Here is a 7198-nt window from a genome sequence, read left to right as displayed (position 1 = left end):
GGGTAGGGCTTTGGCACTGAATAGCTGCAAGTACCATGCTGGCGAGCCTCATGTGGCTCACGAGCTGCAGTCTGGCCACCACTGGTATATAAAGTAATGCGATGAGAGAAGTTGGGACAGGACCATAGCATATGGAAACTCTGGGCAAGGCTGTGCCTATTGGATGGCCTTGGGGAATTGCTCTAGTTTAGTCAGAATGCTGGAGCTTAAGTTTCACCCGGGGCCTCTCTTTCCAGAACAGCCGGGATTGAGAAGGTGCAAAGGTGACTTGACTTAACTCCACCTTTGTCATCCTGTACTGCCCCTCTGTGCTACATCTGGCAGCATCCTTGTCTATTTGCTCCTATTCCTTGTGCACTTCATCTGAGAAGGGATCTCTGAACATATTCCAGCAAAAGCATCTGAAAGAGGGAGTCTTGGAGTGATGTTGGACATATGCTCACAGCTGTTTTAAGGTAGTTCCATTGCCTCATTTGGGGGAATTTGCTCCTGTGGCAGGAGTGGGTGGGGCAGAGCAGCACTCCTGCATGTGGCATAGAGGGGGTATAGACATGCCCTGCACAGAATCTTCACCCATGGTGCTTTCATGTAGAGTAGTAGTATTTCTGGGTCTAGCTTTAGCTCCTTGATTTTGGTTTCCCTTTGAATCAGTGTGCAAAATTCCTGTCACTTGATAAAAAGAGGAACTGCATTCCTTGTACAGAACAGCATTTCGTGAACAGGGTGAAAAGGAAGCTGCTTTGCAGAGATGAAACAGGAGCCCGGCTGCCTTGCTGGGATTCATAAGTCATCTTAAGAAATGAGTAAGTTATCTTGCGTGCTCCTACAAAATGTGTTGCAAATGAAAGCATGGAAAAGGCTCACAACCCACCAACTAGTTTGTGCCTTTCCTATGTATGACCCAGAGACAATTTGGTTCCATTTCAGCTCAGTATGAGTGTGCCTGGCTCTAGCTCAAGCTGCAGGGGCTCATTTCAGTTCTGCAGCTCCTGGTTTAGTCCCCAGCATTGGTCAGTATGGTAAATGGTACACCTACGCTCTCTCAGCAGCCTGCTGAAGTATAATGGGGAACTTGCAATACTTTGAGTGACTTATCTGTACCAGTATTCACAGGCTAAAAACTGGAAACTCTTACCTGTCATCTCTAATTATACCCCTTAGCAAACTATCGCCACTACCTCCATCTCCATGCCAATCTACATTAATGTTTACACTTGCAAATAGGTCTTGTTGTATATTAAAATGAGCTCCCTGATTACCTGTGGGTACTTTTTTTAAGCAGGCTGCCATTCTGAGAATCCAGTTTGCAGCGTATTGGGCTTGATTTTTAGAAGACAGAGTGCTAGCTATTTCTATTGATATAAGCTATAGTTGCAGGTGTTGTTATAATTATGGAAAAGTAAGTGCAGTATACTTCAGACTTGACTTCTAATCAAGCATCCACTCCAGATACTTGACTGGACCCCACCCACACTACCCCATACATCAGACATCACACATCTGCCTTTTGCTAGCCTTCCCTCCAAGGACATGAATTGTCCTATAAGCTATATATGAAATAGTGAGATGCTTTTGCCTGAATAAAGCTATGCAAGAAAAAAAATGCCATGTATTTGAGATCTGGTAAGCATAAACCAATTGCATTTTTCCCTATTTGTAAATTTATAAAACTGGATACATTTTGAACCCAACAGGACTTTTTGGGTTTGGAACTAAATCCAGCATGACAGCCATATGTCAGTGATAACTTAGCTCTTTTAAAAAGAATACCTGAACTCTGCATGTTCTTGTGGGGGGGTTTTAAGTTTTATATAATTTAGAACATTATTCATAAATTTCCCAAGGATTTGGCTACAACCCAGTAGTTTAATATGATTAAGCTCATTTAGCCTTTCTGTAACTCCAAGAAAGCTTTCATATTTGTCAAGTGAACAGCTTCTGCTTTTTTATTCTGCAATTTGTACACCTATTAGGGCTTGCTGCATGTCATTTTGACAAAAATAAGAGTTTTCCAAGCCCCATCTATGTAAAAAACTTACAAATTATTATAAACATTTTTATTCTACATAAAAGCTTTTTAGTTTTGCAAGTACTTTTTGTTATTTTCTACACAATTCACAGCTAAATTACTATTGTTGGAAGGGAATCTAACACTATTATTTGCACTTGCCACCTACTGATACTAGACTATTAGCATTTCCATTTCTGTACGCTGACGTGTGATTCTGCAGCCTATAACACACACAGACGCCCCTCTATTTTCAAAGTGGCACGCAGAGTTTTAGCCACATGACTCCTATTAAAGAAAGTCAATAGGAGTTGCAGAATTGAAATTCCATGTGCTCCTCTGAAAGTGTTCATCCTTATATGCTAGAGTGAATATTATCTTCCCTCTCCATCTTCAGTGTTAGGGGCTTTATGAAAATGCAAGGAATCTCAAACCTGCTACTTGTGATGGCCTTTATGGATGGCAAACCCCTCTCTTAAACCCCTTAGGGAGAAACTAAACAGCACACAGAGGGTATTGAAAGGCAATAGGAGCTAGACAAGGGAGATGGGGAGATAGATGCCACTAGAGAGGAGACCTTTTTGAAGAATTATGTTGATACAAGAACTAGTGGAATAAACTGGCTTGGAATAAATCTGGGCTGAAAATCAGAATTTCTAACCATCACAACAGTGGGGTTCTTGAACTACCTTCTAATAAGAGCAATGCAGGCAAAAAAAAAATCCCCCCCAAAATCTAATTTTAAGATGGAGTTTGATCCATTTGTGAGAGGGATTTGTCATGTGGTTGCCTGCAGTGGCAGACACCAGGACTTGATAACCCAGGAGGTCCCTTCCACTCCTATGTTTTCATTTGTTTCTTCAAAGAAACTCAGCCTTAAGTAGCCATAAGGTCTGTAAAAGAAGCTAGATTGACAGTCCCAAAGAATGATGCCTTGAGTTTAGCCACCAAATAAGAAATAAAAGTAATGCTGTCACCTACCAGTGTGCCTCAACCCTGCCTTGGAAGGACTGACTGCCTCTTGAAATAAAGTGACAGTTCAGGCTTTGTACCTGTTTGCTCCCAGGTCTTTCTGATGGGACTGCTAATAAATAGCAGTTCTCAAGGTGATTTTTGTGATATGCAAAGAGGTGATTCAGAATAATGCTGTGTGGTAGCACCAAATGGTTTGGGGCATGGCTACTTTCTAGCCTTTCAGCTTTCTCAGAAACTGGAACTTCTCAGTTCCTAAAAGAAAACCTACAGAGTCCATATATGAGATGCATAGTCAAAGGGGTCCCTACTGGCACCAGACCTGGCTCTGTCCTGGCTTATCAACAGAATTTTTGTCATGTATTGCAAAGCCAGCATTAGTAGAGTTCCTTAATATATAATTATTCCCCTCTCAAACAAAGGAGCATTGAAACTGTTGTTTAAAAGCAGAGTTGAGGAGGGATCTATCTGGAAATGGAAGATCAGATCTGGGGCGTAGGTTAAGGCAGATGCCTAAAATCCTTAAAAAATGAGGGGGGAAAAAAAGATACATCTCAGAGTTTTTGTGCTTGCCCCCAAATCCATCAGCATATTTTTAGAGAATTTGGGTTATAGCATACAAAGATTTTATTCCTCACTAGCATTGTTTTTTCATAAAGATGCATCTCAGTGGTCTAACATTTTCTAAAGAACTATCCTGCTTTGCTTTGCCTTGTTTACAAGTCCAGTAACAACATCTTACCAAGTTTGTGAACAGTAATCCTGGGCTCTAAAAAAGGGAGATGGGAAAAGAAAGCAAATCTAGGTCCCTTTATGAGCAGAGTCAAATGCAACTCTGGAAATTAGTACCCTCATGTAAATCTGGACTGGCTTTGTTGAAATTAATGGAGTAAATCCAGATTTATAGTGGTAACACAGAGCAGAATTTGACATAACAATCTAATTTCCTCAGTTTATAATGTGAGCATTTAATAATAGCCTGAGCTTTCTATCATTCACCCAACCATAGCAGCTCTCATTGTGTTGATAACAGATTTCAGCCATGGAAGAAGGAAAACTGCAACTATCTAAACTGTTCTATAAATCATTGGCTAATTTTTTTCAGTGTCTCCTAGGCACTGGGTAATAACTGAACCTAATTAATCACATACAGTCAGAAATTCCAAGGTAGCGCAAAGGCCTAGTGAGTGAATATCAAAAAGCTATATTTTTATGAACAATTAATGACCATTTTTATAGCTTTCAGGCTGTTAAAGGTCATTCTCTAGTAAATGACTCAATTTAAAAAAAGTGTTGGGGGTAGATATACAAAAGGCACTAGAATGATGAGGATAGTGGCTTTCACTGGCAACGTATGAGGTAAGCAGCTTGTCTCTGTTAGTCATTGATGTGTAACAGGTAATGGTAGCCTTGCCAATTCCCTGGCGAGCTCCTGGTCAAGCTCTTGATTCTGGGTGGGAGGTCTGTAGTAGACTCCCACCATTGTGTCCCCTGTGCCGTGTTCCTCACGGATTTTAACCCAGAGGGTCTCCAGTCGACCGCCCTGGGTGCCAATGTCGGCTTGCAGGGACGTGTAGCTTTCCTTGACACAGAGAGCTACACCCCCGCCCCTTTTATCCACTTGATCTCTCCTGTACAGGGTATAGCTGTCTATACCTGTGGCCCAGTGATGCATGGAGTCCCACCAGGTCTCCGTTATCCCTGTGACATAGTAATTATTTGGGTTAAGCAAGAGGACAAGTTCCCCCTGTTTATTCCCCAAGCTCCTGGCACTTGTGTACAGGCACATACGTGTCCCCTTGGGGGCCCTTGCCTTGCCTACAGATTGTTCCAGGGGTGGGCTCCCTTAAGTGCCTTGACCTGCTGGCTTTGCAAGGGTTGCTCAGTGGGCCAGCAGTGGCGGTAGTCCCCCCATCCCCTGGCAGGCTTAGTTTAAAGAAGCCTTACTGAAAGTGCAGGAATAAATCATCCTGATGCACAGGAAGACTAGCAAGTATGACAGAAGACCAGCTTGGCTTAGCAGGGAACTCTTCAGTAAACTAAATCACAAAAAGGAAGCTTACAAGAAGTGGAAACCTGGACAAACAACTAGGAAGGAGTATAAGAGTATTGCTCAGGCATGCAGGGATGAAGTCAGGAAGGAGAAAGTGCAATTGGAGTTGCAGCTAGCAAGGGATGTGAAAGGTAACAAAAGGGTTTCTAGTATGTCGGTAGCAAGAGGACGATCGGGGAAAGTGTGGGAGGCAACCTTATTCAACCTTATTGAATATGGGAGGCAACCTTGTGACAGGATGCAGAAAAGGTTGAAGTGCTTACTGCCTTCTTTGCCTCCATCTTCACAGGCAAGGTCAGCTCCCAAACTAAAGCACCAAGCAGCACAGTTTGAGAAGGATGTGAGCAGCCCTCAGTGATGAAAGAACAGATTAGGGACTACTTAGAAAAGCTGGATGTGATAAGTCCATGGGGCTGGATAGGATGCACCTGAGAGTTCTGAGGGAGTTGGCTGATGTGATTGCATAGCCACTGGGCATCATCTTTGAAAACTCATGGTGATCAGGAGAGGTCCCAGATGATTGGAAAAGGGCAAATATAGTGCCCATATATAAGAAAGGGAAAAAGGAGGCTCCAGGGAACTACAGACCAGTCAGCCTCATCTCAGTCCCTGGAAAAATCATGGAGCAGATCCTCAAGGAATCCATTTATAAGAATCTGGAGGAGAAGAAGGTGATTAGGAACAGTCAGCATCAATTCACCAGGGACAAGTCATGCCTGACCAACCTGATTGCCTTCTATGATGAGGTGACTGGCTCTGTGGACGCGGGGAGACTACTGAATGTGATGTACCTTGATTTTAGCAAGGCTTTTGATACAGCCTCCCACAACATTCTCTCAGGCAAGCTAAGGAAGTAGGGGCTGGATGGATGGACTAATGTGGATAGAAAACTGGCTAGAGCATCCAGCTCAGAGAGTAGTAATCAATGGCTCAATGTGTAGCAGCAGCCGGTAACAAGTGGGGTGGCCCAGGGGTTGGTCCTGGGGCTAGTTTTGTTCAATGTCTTCATCAGCAACCTGGAAGATGGCATAGAGTGCAACTTCAGCAAGTTTGCAGATGACACCAAGCTGTGAAGAGTAGTAGATATGCTAGAGGGTAGAGCTAGGATTTAGAGTGACCTAAACAACTTGGAGGATTGAGCCAAAAGGAATCTCATGAGGTTCAACCAGGACAAGTGCAAAATCCTGCACTTAGGACGGAGCAATCCCATGCACTGGGACAGGCTGGGGGTGACTGGCTGGTCAGCAGGTCTGCAAAAAAGGACCTTGGAGTTGCAGCAGACAGTAAGCCGAGTATGAGCCAACAGTGTGCCCTTGTTCCAAGAAGGCTAACAGCTTAGTGGGCTGCATTGGTACAAGTGTTTCCAGCAGGTCAAGAGAAGTGATTATTCCCCTCTGTTCAGCCCTGGTGAAGCCACATCTGGAGTACTGTGTTCAGTTTTGGGCCCCCACCACAGAAAGGACGTGGACAAATTGGAGAGAGTCCAGTGATCCACAGGAAGACTAGCAAGTATGGCAGAAGACCAGCTTGGCTTAGTAGGGAACTCTTCAGTAAACTAAATCACAAAAAGGAAGATTACAAGATCCACCCATGGAACTGTACCATCCATGGAACTGTACTATCTGGCCCGCTAGGCTGCTTATGGGTCTGAAAATTTGGCAGAAGGAGTGGTGACAGCGTTTGTTGCCACCCCGCTGCTGCCAAATTTCCAAACCTGTGTGAAGCCTGGAGGACTAGATAATATGGCCCCACATACTAACTCAGGTGTGTGGGGCTGGGAGCACACAGGCCTGGATCCTGGCACATGGGACTGGGCCAAAGCCGTGCAATGCCCAAACCTGTGCACTGACTTATGGAGGATCCATCCCATGGACAGGCCCTGTGCCACTCATCCAGACTATGGGACTGAAAGCATGAGTACTGCTGGACTGGAATGATGAATTCTGTATCCTGCAATAGAGGAAGAGAATACATAGTACAGGCATGTCTGATCATCTGAATCCATCTTTATTAGTGGATTCTTCTGAATTCATGTTCATGTCCTACTGTTTAATCAGACCATCAAGTTGCTGCGTGGAACTGGTCAACTCAGTGGTGTGAAAACCCCTCTGCAGTCCTGTGTTATCCTGGCAAAGTGGTCCAGACCGAGAAGAGCCTGCTTCTCC

This window comes from Alligator sinensis, unplaced genomic scaffold (genome assembly GCF_000455745.1).
Source record: "Alligator sinensis unplaced genomic scaffold, ASM45574v1 scaffold974_2, whole genome shotgun sequence".
Lineage (NCBI taxonomy): Eukaryota > Metazoa > Chordata > Crocodylia > Alligatoridae > Alligator > Alligator sinensis.
This window is presented reverse-complemented; position numbering follows the sequence as displayed.